This window comes from Triturus cristatus, chromosome 2_2, assembly GCF_964204655.1.
Source record: "Triturus cristatus chromosome 2_2, aTriCri1.1, whole genome shotgun sequence".
Lineage (NCBI taxonomy): Eukaryota > Metazoa > Chordata > Amphibia > Caudata > Salamandridae > Triturus > Triturus cristatus.
Window position 1 is genome coordinate 101,264,101 of NC_140582.1, and position 14,043 is coordinate 101,278,143.

General features: G+C 46.9%; 1 long non-coding RNA gene across 1 annotated transcript; it reads right to left on the reverse strand.

The window, feature by feature from the left end:
* Positions 1-12,051: 12,051 nt before the first annotated feature.
* LOC146861938 (uncharacterized) lies at positions 12,052-13,405 on the reverse strand. The gene is made up of 3 exons (XR_014978348.1): positions 12,903-13,405; positions 12,572-12,650; positions 12,052-12,271 (listed from the first exon to the last, which is right to left on the reverse strand). It is a non-coding gene; the product is annotated as an uncharacterized LOC146861938 (long non-coding RNA).
* Between the last annotated feature and the right edge of the window lie 638 nt (positions 13,406-14,043).

The window sequence follows — 14,043 nt, forward strand, 5'->3', positions numbered from 1 at the left end:
ATGTAGCAATGTAGGGTATGCAGAGGGGCCAACCAGCACCAGCCGATGCGAATAGCTGAGCAAAGGGGGGGAAGCATGTACAGCCGGGTGGAAGAAGACAAGTGGTGTCGGACCCAAGAGCACGATCCTAGGAATGAGTGCCATACGAAGCACCAGGGCGGTGCAATAAGCATGTGTATCGGTGGTGTGATGCAAGCAAGATTTGAACAAGATGTCCAAATATGTAAACAATGTCGCCTTGGAGGGAGGCAGAACATCCCAAAGAACCCCCACCCAAACAGACCCCCCACACGCAATAAAATGATGCAACAGCAGGCGTGCAAAAGAACAACAGAAGAAGTGCAGTCAAACTCAAAAGTTCCTCAAAAGGAGGACACGAAAACCCATATGCCTCCCTCCCTCCCTCCGCCCACACCAACCCCCTAAACAGGTTGAGCACCCACCCACAGCCACCCCGGGGAACCGCAACTTGGGGAGGGGGAATCAATAGCAAAAGTGGGAATCATCCCGCGGAGGCATGGCGTCGCTCAGCGTACACCCCTGCCAGAGATGGCAGAGTGGCTAAGTCAGACATAGAGGCAGACTACAGAATACATCGTAACCTAGAAAGGAAAATATGTGGGCCTGGCCCTCAGGCGTAGCAGCAGGAGGCATACAGACAAAGAGCCAAGGAGGCGCAATACGGACATGTCAAAAAGATAAACATGCAGTCATGAAGGGAGGGATAGATAGCCAGGAGCAAATGAGAAGCTCGAGTCAGTCATTATCGCTGAGGTTGGCTGCATCGGGATCCTGAGAATTAGCAGGTGTGGAGCGATGGGTTCGATCCAATTTCTTAGCGAAGGCGAGGGCGCCCTTAGGATCCGGGAAGACCAGAGTCTTGGAGCCCTGCCTGACCTGCAGCTTGGCCGGATAAGCAAGAGAATAGGAGATCTCATGTTTTTGTAAAAGGCTCTTTGCGGGCAGGAACTCGCGGTGAGCAGCCTATACCGCCACAGTGTAGTCGGGGTAGAATGACAGTGAGTTACCCTGGTGCCGGATGCCACCCATTTCCCTGGCCGCCCGGAGAATTGCGTTGCGGTCCCTGAAATGTAGGATTTTTGCAATGATGGGACGAGCTGGCAGTCCGGGGGCATGACAAGGGCCAAGGGAACGGTGGCTCTTTCCACAATGAAAATGAGCACGTCACCAAACAGTTCACGCGCCAGTTGCTCCACGTAGTATTCCATCCGCAAAATGATGGTGGACTCCGACACCCCTGTGATGCAGAGGATACTCCTGTGGGAGCGCGCCTCCAAATCTCCTTTCTTGGAGTGGATTAGTTTAAGGATTTTGTCCATTTGGAGGAGTTTTTGGCAGGATTGAGTGGCGGCATCCTCAGCGGTGGAGACTCTTGACTCGACGTGTAGCAGACGATTGTCTTGGAAATCCACACGGGACTTGACCACGTCCAGGTGGGAGGATAGCTGTTCCAGCTGGGTGGCGATACCAGATACCGCAGATTTGACCTCCAACATGATGGCTTTGAGGTCGACTTCACGTGAAGCGGCCATCTCTGTGGGGGCAGGCTGGTCGCCCCCGTCGACGATAGCACCCTTCTGGCGCATCTGTCTGCGCTGATCGAATGTGATCTTGGGTTGCTTGGGGTCAACCCTTCCCATGGCGGCCACCAGATAGGAGGAGTGCACAGGGGGAGCACAACAGGGGGCGAGGGGACAATGTCCAATCCTGTAGCGGCCCAAGTATAGGATCTGTGGTGACGGTAGGTAAAGTAGAGGAGAAATCCACAAACGGAGCGCCTGAAGGGGTCTCCAGACAAACCTTCAGACCAGAGTGGCAGGTGAGCAGGGGGATGTGCCACCACATTGGCAGAAAGAGACAAAGGAGTGGGTCAGCAGCAGAGTCCTTCACCCTCACCCGGGTTATCTAGGCGGGGAGTGCAACCGAGGAGGACAGGGGCAGCACGGATGTGAGGAGGGGGCATGGCTTACCCCCACGTGACCTATTCCGTCAGGCACAGGGCCTGGGCTGAGTGATAGTTGCGAATAGTGGGAAGCGAGGCCTTGTGGTCAGCATGGGTGCCCCCAGCCTCACTGCGGTAGCCCCCGCGGTCTGTGAACTCACCACCAGTGATGGTCGTTGGCCTCCGCGGATAGAAGGAGGCAGGTGAAGGCCAGACAGAAAGAGCAGGCAAGCACAGGCGGAGCCGGCGAAGCTCACGGCAACTAACAGTGATAACCAGCAGAAGCATCCAGATTAGGACGGCCGTCGGTCGTGGGCCCCACCCAATGCCAGCAGTCCACAACAGGTGTATGCCACGGCAGGCAGGGCGGAGGTGAGCTACTGGTAGACACGGTGGCCACAGGATGACCACGCTGGGAGCCAGGTGGACACAGCAGGAAGGGTGGCAACCCGCAGCAGGGAGTTGCGAGAGGCCTTAGCAGATGTGGGAGAGCCGGCGGGGCTCGGCAGGAGGAGCAGGCTGGTACAGTCTGAGTAGGTGAAGTGTGTATGCAGATGAGGAGAGGGCATGCAGAAGAGCCCAGAGCAATGCGGCCTCCGATCGTCGGGCCCACCAGTAGGTCGCGGTCCACAGCAGGCAGACGCCCAGGGGGGTAGGGCGGAAGTAGGCAAGCTGCCAGCGCGGCAGCCTCAGGAAAACTCAGCCAGGAGCCGGGCAGCCGCAAAAGGAGAGGGAGCCACTCGCAGCGGGGAATCACTGTGAGCGCACCGCCTGCTTTACCCGGGCCAATGGTGGATGGCCTCCAAGGCGGGCGCCGGAGGACTGTGCAAGGCGCCCGCCCGCCCGTGAGAATTACCTGGGCCGGGTGGTGCGAAACGCGCGCTCCCGATCCCGTTGCAAAGCGCCCCCCACTGCAGCGAGACTCACCGGCACAGAGGATTGGAGGCGGAGGTGCGGCATACAGGTTGGGATGACAGCCGTCATTGGATTGCAGGCAAGCAGCACAGGCCGAATCCGGCCGGGCAATCGCAATGCAGGGCCTGGGCCTGGGACAACCGCAGCGCCGGATCCAAGCACCACAGGGTCGCAGGGCCTCGGGAGACGGATCAAACTGTGCCCCAGAAGAAGGTAAGCAGCAATGGCAGGGCACCAGTAGACGATGGGCAATAAGTCTGCAGGAATTTTTGAGGATTTCAGGCTGAAACGGCAGAGCCCACTCAAGGTACGTCCATCTTGCAGCCGACTAAGCCACGCCCCCTCATTTCTTTCAAGGTTAGTTTCTTCATCTTTCATTTATTTTCTTCCTTTATTTCATGTCTTGTGCTATTTTCTCTGATTATAATGTCCTCATTGGTTTTCTCCTTTATTTTGTTCTTTTTCATTTCCTATATTTCTCTGCCTCTTTCTTTTTTATTTTCCTTTCTTTCTTTTTTCTTTCCTTTCTTTTTCCCTCATTCTATCATTCTTTCCTTTTGTTTCTTTTCTTTTCTCTTCTCTGTTATGTTATGGTATGTGAATGAATTTGTAAAGCACATGGCTGCCCCAGCAACAGGGCGTCCCAGCACTTGTTCCAGGTCATCGTGGAAGGGGAGAAGGGACTGACAAATAGGCCGGAAATTTCCAAGTCTTCACAGCCTTTATGAAAGCCCAATGATTCTGGATACTCCTAATGGTCACCGGGAGCCTGTTTGAGAGGGCCAGCACCTTATCTCGGAACGAGCGCCCTCCCGATCTTGCTCTTCTGACTCGGGGAACAGACACCAAGTTTAGATCTGCAGAACGCAGCTCACAACGTGGGACATACGGAAATAATACATTGGATAGAATAGGGGGCACATGGAAGTAAGTATTCTATGTGCAATACACAGTGTCTAGAAGTGGATTCTCTTATCCACCAGGAACCAGTGCAATTTGTGAATACATTTAGTAACTGAGCAGAATTTAGGGAGTGCGAAGAGTTCGCACTGCTGCATTTTGAGCCCTCTGAAGTTGTTTGATCCCTGGTTTATTAGCGCCCAGATACAGAGAGTTGCAATAGTCCAGTCTAGAGTGTACAGCAAACTGGATAATGATCTGGCATGTCTGTGAGTCAAAGAACCCAAGCAAAGGCTTATGTCCTCTTAAAAGTCCAAAACAGACACCTGTCACTGATTTCGTCTTTGCTTCAAAGGACAATGCGCTATCTACCCAGACACTCAGATTGTTTTATAGCCTCCTTGGTTAAAGGGGGGGACCCTAGCAAAGTGGGCCACCACTGATCACCGCATATGTGGGTATCTCTTCCTAAAAGAAGAATCTCTGATTTGTTAGCATTTAGCTGCAGATAGTTGGCCAACATCCAATCCGCAACGACCAACATATCATCATGGAATTTGATCAGACTCTGTTGGAGAAGGAGATCACGAGCTGAGTAACATCAGCATAGGATACTAAGCTCCCTGTCTTTGCTACCACCGCAAGAGGCTGTTTATAAATGTTAAATAGCCTGGGGCTCGGAGCTGATCCTTGGGGTACTCCATGACCTACGGTGTGCACCTGAAAGCAATAAGAGGAAGAAACAATCTGAAATTATCTCTCTGAGAGAAATGACGTAAACCAGGAAAGGGCGGAACCTCCAAAACCTATCTCTTGTAAGCGCCGCAACAGGATCTCATGTAATACTGTGTCAAACGTGGCACTTAGATCGAGAAGTATCAGAGTAGAAGTGTTGCCTTCATCTACGGAGCCCCGTAGATGTTCATTTACCGCCAACAGGGCAGATTCGGTACTATGATGGGATAAAAAAACATTCAGAGTCCAAGATTTCGATTGACTCCACAATTTTGGTTCAATTAGAATTGAAGTAGGATGCAATAATTTTAGCTAGGAAGGGAAACAAGGAGATTGGATGAAAGTTTTCTGGTTTAGAGTAGTTCTTCTCTTTTTCTCTCACATCATTGCCTACCTGTCTTTCTCTCTCTCTATTTCACGTTTTCGGTGTTTGAAGAGCAAAGGGTCACAACTTACCCACGTGGGCCCCAAATGTAAACCTTTCCGATACATCTCCTATTCTATTAACACTTTATGGTCCCTGTATCTAGAATGAGTTACTCTAGGGTATCTAGGTGCAGTGTTTAAGTTATTTGGCCTCTGTGTGCATGTATCTCTCCTATATTAGACAGTAGCTCAGAAAAGGGTGAAGACACATAAATTAACGAGTGTTGATGGCAGTGTAGGCTGCATGTGGCGGTGAAGGAAGTATATGCTAGCTAGTCATACCTGATGTAGTTTGTGTTGCAAGTGTGTAGAACAGCAAACATTGGGATGTAGGTTTCATGCATGCTGTAGGTAGTGAAGGTGCGGTATGTAAGTGCAGTGTTGGTGCAGGTTAGAGTTTACCTGGTGGTGTCAAATGTCCCTAAAATGTATCAGAGTGGCTTGCTTACACTAATTTGCATTGCATCATGGTGTTCAGTAGCCTCATTTTCTAGAGTCAGACCATTCCCCATGCTTTTATCCTAGGGACACTCTTTAATATCAATATAATAATTCATCCCTGTCAACTCTAAAATACCACTACACCAAACTAAAGGGCATAGAATGATAACAAAATAACGTGCAAACACCAGGTAACATAAGGATTAACTGCTGTCTTGTGAGTGCTAACAGTAGAGAGATTCGTAACTAAAACCCTTAAAAGGGAATAATTGAATATTGCACCCACAATAGCATTGGCGGCTCCTCCGCTGATGTGGAGGAGCACCGTCCCAATGCTTGAACAGATGATAACGTTTGTTATTATCATTTATTTTTCAGTATTCAGCTTGCAGATGAAGCCAGAGGGGTGGGGCTGGGCTCCCTGTGTCACAGGGGGAGGAGTTGTGGCCGCACCTAAAGTGCGCATGATGGTTTGGCCAGCCGTCTCAGGTCAGCCAAAGCGTCATGCGCACACTGCATATTCTCCACGCAGGCTGTATAACAGCCTGTGTGGAGAACATGCACAGCCTGCCAGCCCCTGTTGAAACACCGAACCACCGTGCTCCAACCCAATCACAACGCTGCTGTAAGACAGCCTTATGATCAGTCAGGGGATTCTGGGAGGCTGTGTGCTTCCAGTGGAAGGAGGAGGGAGGAAGAAGAGGGGGCAGCCGCCGGTCGGTGGTATAAGTAAATGGTTTTTAATTATTTGTATTATTTCCCACCACCTCCCTCTGTCCCCCCGCCTCACCACCACTATTCGGTATCTGTCACTACTGAATATTAGTATCAGTGATGGTAGTTAAAAAGTCCAGCACTTTGAATTATACTCCTACTTAAAGGCTTCTTAATGGAAATAAATGAGAAACCGGTGTGTAAATGAAAAAACTGTTTAAAAAAAGCCATATTTTATAGTTAATTATTTTTCTGATTTTATTATCCGTGTAATGGTTTTAATTAACTATGCACTTTACAAATCCAACTTACTTACATAAACTTAATTAGTTAAAAATGCCATTGTTAAAAATAATTTGTGTGGATACAGTGTCACGTTAAGTGTTTATATTTTAATTGAAATTATTTACTACCACTTGCATTTCACACAGTGTGAAACAACATATACTTTCTTTCTGCACGCACTGCTGGACTAGCACCTAATGAACAAGTTACTTACCTTCAGTAACGCTTTTTCTGGTGGATATAGTACCAGACCCTCATGGAATGCGGCACAGGATGTCAGATATGATAAAATAAGGGGTGATAGCGGCAAATCAGTAGGGCTTGACAGGCACAGTATGAAAATCCAGTATGTATGACCATATGTTGATCTTGCGCATGGGCCCGTTCTTTGAAAGCAGAGCAGAATAACTCTATGTAAATTACCACATCATTAGATTTTGTCCGGAGGACCTATATAATATTTCTGATGGCTACATCTGCCTGCGGATTCCTCACCTTGTGAATATCCCCTGCGCAAGCATTCCACTGAATTTTTCCTAGCACTCCACGCCAACGTGGATGTCATAATTCCACGGCTCCGCTCGCGACTCCGTATGACGTCACGGGAGCCATAAGAGGGCCACGTCGGCGTGATGACGTCAGTTCCACCCATTTTTTCCGTGCCTCCGAGGCGAACAGGTGGACTGACATAGACTCAAGTATACATAGTACACAACATTTGAACCAATATATACAGCACAAAGTCAAAAAGGAAAGCTAAAAACATCAGCATTTCCTATAAATGTACTAGATAGAAAATACAATGAATAAACAACCAGCCAAAAAAGGTATCTTTTTAAGTATACAAAGGTGGACAACGGAGAGGCGGGTGGGCCAGTGAGGAATCCACAGGCAGATACTGTATCCACCAGAAAAAGCGCTACCGAAGGTAAGTAACTTGTTCTTCTGATGGATACATCTGCCTGTGGATTCCTCACCTTGTGAATAGAATCCCACAGCAGTTCCACTCCCGAAGAAGGGTGTCCACCTTTCCTATACCAAAAAGTCCTGCAAGACAGAGCGTGCAAAATGGCCCTCCCTCCTCATCTCAGAGTCTAAGCAATAATGCTTTGCGAAAGTATAGCGGGAGGCCCAAGTCACGGCCTTACAAATGTCTGCAACTGGAACACCCCTGCCCAAAGCAGAGGTGGAAAACTTAGCTCTATTAGAATGAGCTCAAATACCCTCAGGTGGAACCTTACCAGCCAGGGCGTAGCAAATCTTGATGGTTAGGATGATCCACCTGGACAGAGTGCGCTTGTGCACAGCTTTGCCTTTTGAGTGTCCAACAAAGCCCACGAAGGGCTGATCTTTCAAACGAATATCTTTTGTTCTGTCCAAATAAAAGCTCACTGCTCTTTTAGGGTCCAAGCAGTGTAGTCTTTCCTCCTCCTTGGAAGGGTGGGGGGGGGAGATAAAACACAGGGAGAGTTATGAACTGACCCAGATAAAATGGAGTAACTACCTTAGGTAGGAAAGCAGCCCTGGTCCTGAGGACCATCCTTTCAGCATGTAAGGTTAAAAATGGGGGTTTAGAACTAAGAGCTTGACGCTCACTCACCCTCCTTGGTGAGGTTATGGCTACAAGAAAGACCATTTTAAAGGACAACAGTCTCAAAGAACAGCTATGAAGTGGTTCAAAAGGGGACCCCATCAAAAAAGTTAAAACAAGATTAAGGTCCCACTGTGGCATAACAAAGGGAGAAGGTGGAAAACTATTAGTAAGACCTTTGATAAATCTAAAAACAATAGGAGATTTAAATAACGACGGGTGATCCGGAAGACACAGAAAAGCCGATAAGGCTGATAAATAGCCCTTAACTGTCACCACAGCAAAACCCTGCTGAGCCAAGGAAAGAGCAAACTGAAGCACATTTGACAAGTGGGCCTTTAAAGGGTCAATGGATCTCTCTCCTCACCATTTTACAAACTTAGACCATCTATAGAAATAAATTGACTTAGTGGAGTGTAGCCTGGATGATAATATAACATCCACTACGTCCGGTGGGAGAGAGAAAGAACTCAGGTTGCCCCCTTCAATCTACAGGCATGAAGGTGCAGGCTCTGGAGGTGGGAGTGTAGAACCTGCCCCTCTGACTGAGAGGGGAGGTCTGCCCTTAGAGGGAGACGGAGCGGAGGGTGTGACGAAAGGTGAAGTAGATCTGTGTACCACACCCTTCTAGGCCAATCTGGGGCGATCAATATAACTTGGGCCCCGTCTTGGCGAATCTTCCTCAGAACCCGAGGAATCAAGGGTATGGGAGGAAACGCGTAAAGGAGTTGTGAGCCCCAACTCAACTGAAACGCCCCCCCCCCAACGTCCCCTGCATTGGAAACTGGAGACTGCAGAATGGCGGGAAAAATGCGCATTCACTTGAGTGGCAAAAAGGTCCACCCGAGCAGTCCCCCACGTCCGGAAGATGTGCTGAACTACCTCTGGATGAAGCCTCCACTCGTGGTCGGCGGAAAACTGTTGACTGAGACTGTCCGCACTTACGTTCAGCACCCCGGCCAGATGATTCACCATCAAGCTAATTTGATGGTCCTGAGTCCAGGACCAGAGTCACAAAGCCTGTCTGCAGAGACGGTACAACCCTACTCCTCCCTGCTTATTGACATACCACATCGCGGTAGTGTTGTCAGTCAGGACCTGAACCGACTGACCGCAAAGAGAAGGGAGAAAAGCCGTGAGCGCCAAATGTATCGCCCACAATTCTAGAAGATTGATATGAGACAATCTTTCCTCTGGAGAACAAAGACCCTTGATGACCTAGGGTGGAGGCATCCGTTATCACTGTGGCCACCGTTGGAGGAAGATGAAAGGGCTTTCCTTGAGACAGATTTCCCTCCACGCTCCATCAAGACAGATCCGCTGCAGCTTCTCTGGAGATCCTGACTGACTCCCTGAGATCTCCGTGGTGCTGATACCACTGCCTGCGGAGACACCACTGGAGCGCCCTCATGTGCCAGCGTGCATGGTTGACCAACAGAATGCAGGAGGCGAACAGACCGAGGAGACAAATGACCTTCAGAACTGGAACAACCGCTCCATTGTGGAATAAAGGGATCATCTCCTGAATGTCGAGAATTCTTTGTGGAGGAGGAAATGCTTGACACACAGTAGTGTCCAGAACCGCCCCTATGAACAGGTTGTGCTGAGAGGGCACCAGGTGAGATTTGGGCACATTGATTGAAAAATCCAAGTTGAATAACAGATGAGATGTTACCTGCAGATGATGTTGCACCATCTCTGTAGACTCTGCTTTCAGTAGCCAGTCGTCCAGGTAGGGGAATACCGGAATCCCCGACCTCCTGAGATGGGCAGCCACCACCGCCATCACCTTGGTGAAGACTCGAGGTGCAGTAGTAAGACCAAACGGGAGGAGCGCAAACTGGTAGTGTTGCGACCCAACCGTAAAACGGAGATGCTTCCTGTGCGACTTCAGGATTGGGATGTGGAAATATGCATCCTGCAAGTAGATTGACACCATCCAGTCTTCTTGCGGCAATGCCTGAAGAACCTGAGCAAGGGTTAGCATCTTGAATTTCTCCTGCTTCAGGTAAAAGTTCAAGACTCTGAGGTTCAGGATCGGACGCAATCTGCCGTCCTTTTTGCGAATCAGGAAATACCGGGAGTAGCATCCCTGACCCCTTTCTTTCTCTGGAATCACCTCTATTGCACCTTGTAGCAATGCAAGAACCTCTTTCTGCAGAAGAAGCAGATGGTCCTCTGAGCAAAAACCTTGGCAAGGAAGGCAAGGGGGAGGAAATTCCCGAAAGGGAAGGGCGTACCCATTCTCCACAATGTTTAAGACCCAAAGGTCCGTAGTGACCAATTTCCAACCTTGCAGAAAGTGAGACACCCGACCCCAACAGGCCTCACATGTTCCAGGATGGGGGATCTAGGGCTGCTTCCCTGCAGCATTATTGGGAGCAGAGGAGGTTGAGGAGGAGGAGAGATTGCGACCAGAACCACGTCGCCCCTTTTGTCTTCCTCTATAGGACTTATAGAGTGGATTTTGCTGTTGCTGCTGCTGAGGTTGACGGACGGTGCGAAAGGAAGACCTTCCAAAACCCCTATACTTTCTGAAGCCAAAACCCTTCGACTGGGTCTGCAATCCCAAAGATTTCGCAGTCGCCCTGCTATCCTTAAACCTCTGTAAGGCAGAATCAGCTGTTTCTCCAAAAAGCTTTGTCCCATCAAAGGGCAAGTCAACAAGAGTGGCCTGAACATCAGGTGAAAATCCAGAAGAGCGAAGCCAAGCCTGTCTTCTTGAGGCTATGGAAGAACCCATAACTCTGGCAACAGAATCAGCCGTATCCAAGCCTGACTAGATTACCTGCCTAGCTGCATCCTGAGTGTCTGAAAGAACTTCCATAAAGTAACCCTTCTCTTCATCAGACAATTTGGGAGCCAATTGCTTTACAGAGTCCATTAAAGGGTGAATGTAGCGGCCCAACAAACAAGTGGCATTAGTTGACTTCAGTGCTATACTAGCCGAAGAGAAAACCTTTTTAGCTGACTGGTCTATTTTCTTTGAGTCTCTGTCAGCTGGAGCTTGTGGAAATGCTCCCGAAGATTGTTTGGAGCAGGATGCTTGCACTACCAAACTCTCTGGAGATGGATGTGAAGAAAGGAAGCTTGGATGCCCTGGAGCTACTCTATATTTTCCAGCCACAGCCCTTGAAACAGCAGGCGAAGAAAGTGGCTTACGTCAAATGTCCATGATAGGATCCAGGATGGCCTCATTAAAAGGCAACAGAGGCTCAACAATTGAGGAAGGTGAATGTAGAACCTCTGTCAATAAGTTAGGCTTATATTCAGCAGAAGGCAACTGCAAATCTAAAAGCTCTGCAGCCTTCTTTATTACCAAATGGTAAGGAGCCAGCTCTTGAGGCGGAGAACACCTCGAAGAAGAAAGTTCCCACTCAGGTGTGGTGTCTAATCCGCTTGCCTCCTGAATTCCTTCGAACTCATCTATTGATTCATCTAATTCACCTTCCTCCACTTCCTCTGTACGATACTGCTCCTCTTCTATAAGCATCCGAGCCTCTCTCCATGAACGAATCCGTGGACACGGCCTCAGTGGCGCTGTTCGTGGAGTCGGCGGCGCCACACGCGGCGTAGCTGGTGCCGGCTTCGAGGGAAGCTCTGACGAAGGCACACGATCCACACGAGGCCGGGAGGAAGGCTCTCCAGACGGCGCCGGAAACTGCCATGATTCTCTTCAAAAAAGGGGGGAACCCAAATAACCCTCCGGCATCTGGGAATGTAAATGATATATAGAAAAAGATAATGCCTCGGGACTGATACTCTCACATAAGTTTAGGCGAAGAGATAGATGAATTATCTCTCCCCTGGAGTAATATTTATTTCTCCAACAAAACCTGTATTATTAAATTTTGTGACCAAGTCAACGGCGATTCCAATGAAAACCAAAAATGTATCAATTACTTTTTATAAGTGTGAGGATATTTATTTTCTACCACACTTTTTTTGAAATTCTTTTGTTTTTAGACATATATATACAAACAAATACAATATTTACAATACTTACATATAGCACAATCACTGAACATATACATATCATCAAACGCCCTTTTTAATGTACCAGGATGCTTATGGGCTTTTTTTTGAAACAGCATTCCTATATATAGAAGATCACTACTAAAGACGCACTACGAGATTTTGTCGTTTACAATCTCCTAATTATTTTGAGTGCTCTTTCACAAATAAGTCAAAACATAAATCATAATCCAGTGAGTGTCTTCAAAATAAATGTCGACGCGTTTCAGCCAAATAACTCTTTTGGCCTCATCAGGACTAGGGCATCCGAACCAATAATTTACAACCTGTAAGAACAAATTAATTGTCCCTATTAATATCCATCTTATCTCTATTTAGATTATATACACAGAAACACAGGAATAATATTAAAAGACACTATATTACAGTTATATTACAACAGTTCAAAACTGAAGTGGCGGCTCATACAACAAAACGTAGAACTTCAAATAAAACACCCAGAGTGTATAACAACCTTACAACCCAATCTAATATATCACCGACAGTGAATGTAAAGCAATTAGGTGTATTAATATGTGGTATGTTGAATAAACTTAAAATACCTTATATTGAAAACTGCATATTACCTATTGTCCAATTAGGGTATGGTCGGAACAAATAATCGTCTTTTCTTTCTTTCTTTTTTCTATAAATTATTTTGGCGGGCTAAAAGCAATCAAAACCAAAAATTATCTCAATGGAAAATCACTCCACCTATAATCAATGTATCTATTTCCAAGTCACTGACTCCCACATCCGTTACCCTTTATCTTAAAGTCAGTATAATCTCAAAGTGCATCGATTGTATCGTTATTTAAAACGAGAAAACCCAAAGTAATTGACACCGTAGGTTACACCCATTAGGGGAAATTAGATAATAGAACCTGCCTATTATTGAAAAGGATATGTGGTACATACCTTGTGTATAATTATTCGACCCTTCCAAAACCACTCGTTATACGGTTCAAGTATTCTGCATATGTTTGTGCATATACACTGTTTTAGCACTGCTTGAGGTCGCCTCGCTCTCAACTCTGTCAATAGAACCAATAAAAAAACCAAATCTAAGTATCAATTCTCTTTAGCCTTGGTGTAACGGTAGGTATATTTACACTTTTGCCGAATCGTACGTCTCCTTACCTCGAAGTTTATACACAGGACCCACTTCTAACGTTCCTTCTCCCTCCAGTCTACACGGATCGCGTCCGATGTCACGTGATGCGGAAGTCTATTTAAACCCGGCAAATATTGCCGTAAACATAATAAAAGGACCACTCTCTCTATGTTGATGGTAGACAACGACATTGCCAACCATAGACCTAGTAAAAGGACTACTATTCAACTGAAACGGAGAACAGTAAGTTTATACATACGGAAACGAATAAATACCCAAATTCACCAAAATGCACATATATGTTATTGCCGCCATCATGGAAAGTCCTAATCAGGTCCTAATGGATTCAATTCAGAGTGGGGATAATTGAATAATATTAAATGCCCTAAACTAGCGTTATATGCTCTTCTTTTCTTTTACTCATTAAATACCTGCTTAAACAAGATTGAAAATAAAATACAAAAAAATGTAGAAAAGTTACCTTATATCCCAGTATATTACCGCCACTCCTTACATTCTAGCTATCCACAATACATTAGTGTAGATAAGTACGAACCGACTATTGCAAGCAACAACGTCTGAAGAACATGTGAACCCTTTTTACGCTCCATTATTGTATAAGAGCCCAGATCTCATCTTTATCATTAAGGCCTAGCGTTGTGGTATGATATTTCGCTATTAGTCTGGCCTCTAATCTGTTAAGTTTTGTTTGTAACTCAGTTTTTTCGAAATTACCGACTAAACACATTACTGACCATTTTAAGTCATTTTCTGAATGCAGATGGTTCTGAAAATGCTGCACCAATGGGGCCCCCTGAACTTTACATTTAATTCTTGATTTGTGTTGCAATATACGTTTCTTTACATGCTGTGTTGTCTGGCCTATGTAATATTTATTACAAGGACACTTTATGCAATAAATTGCATTTTTTGAATTGCAATTGG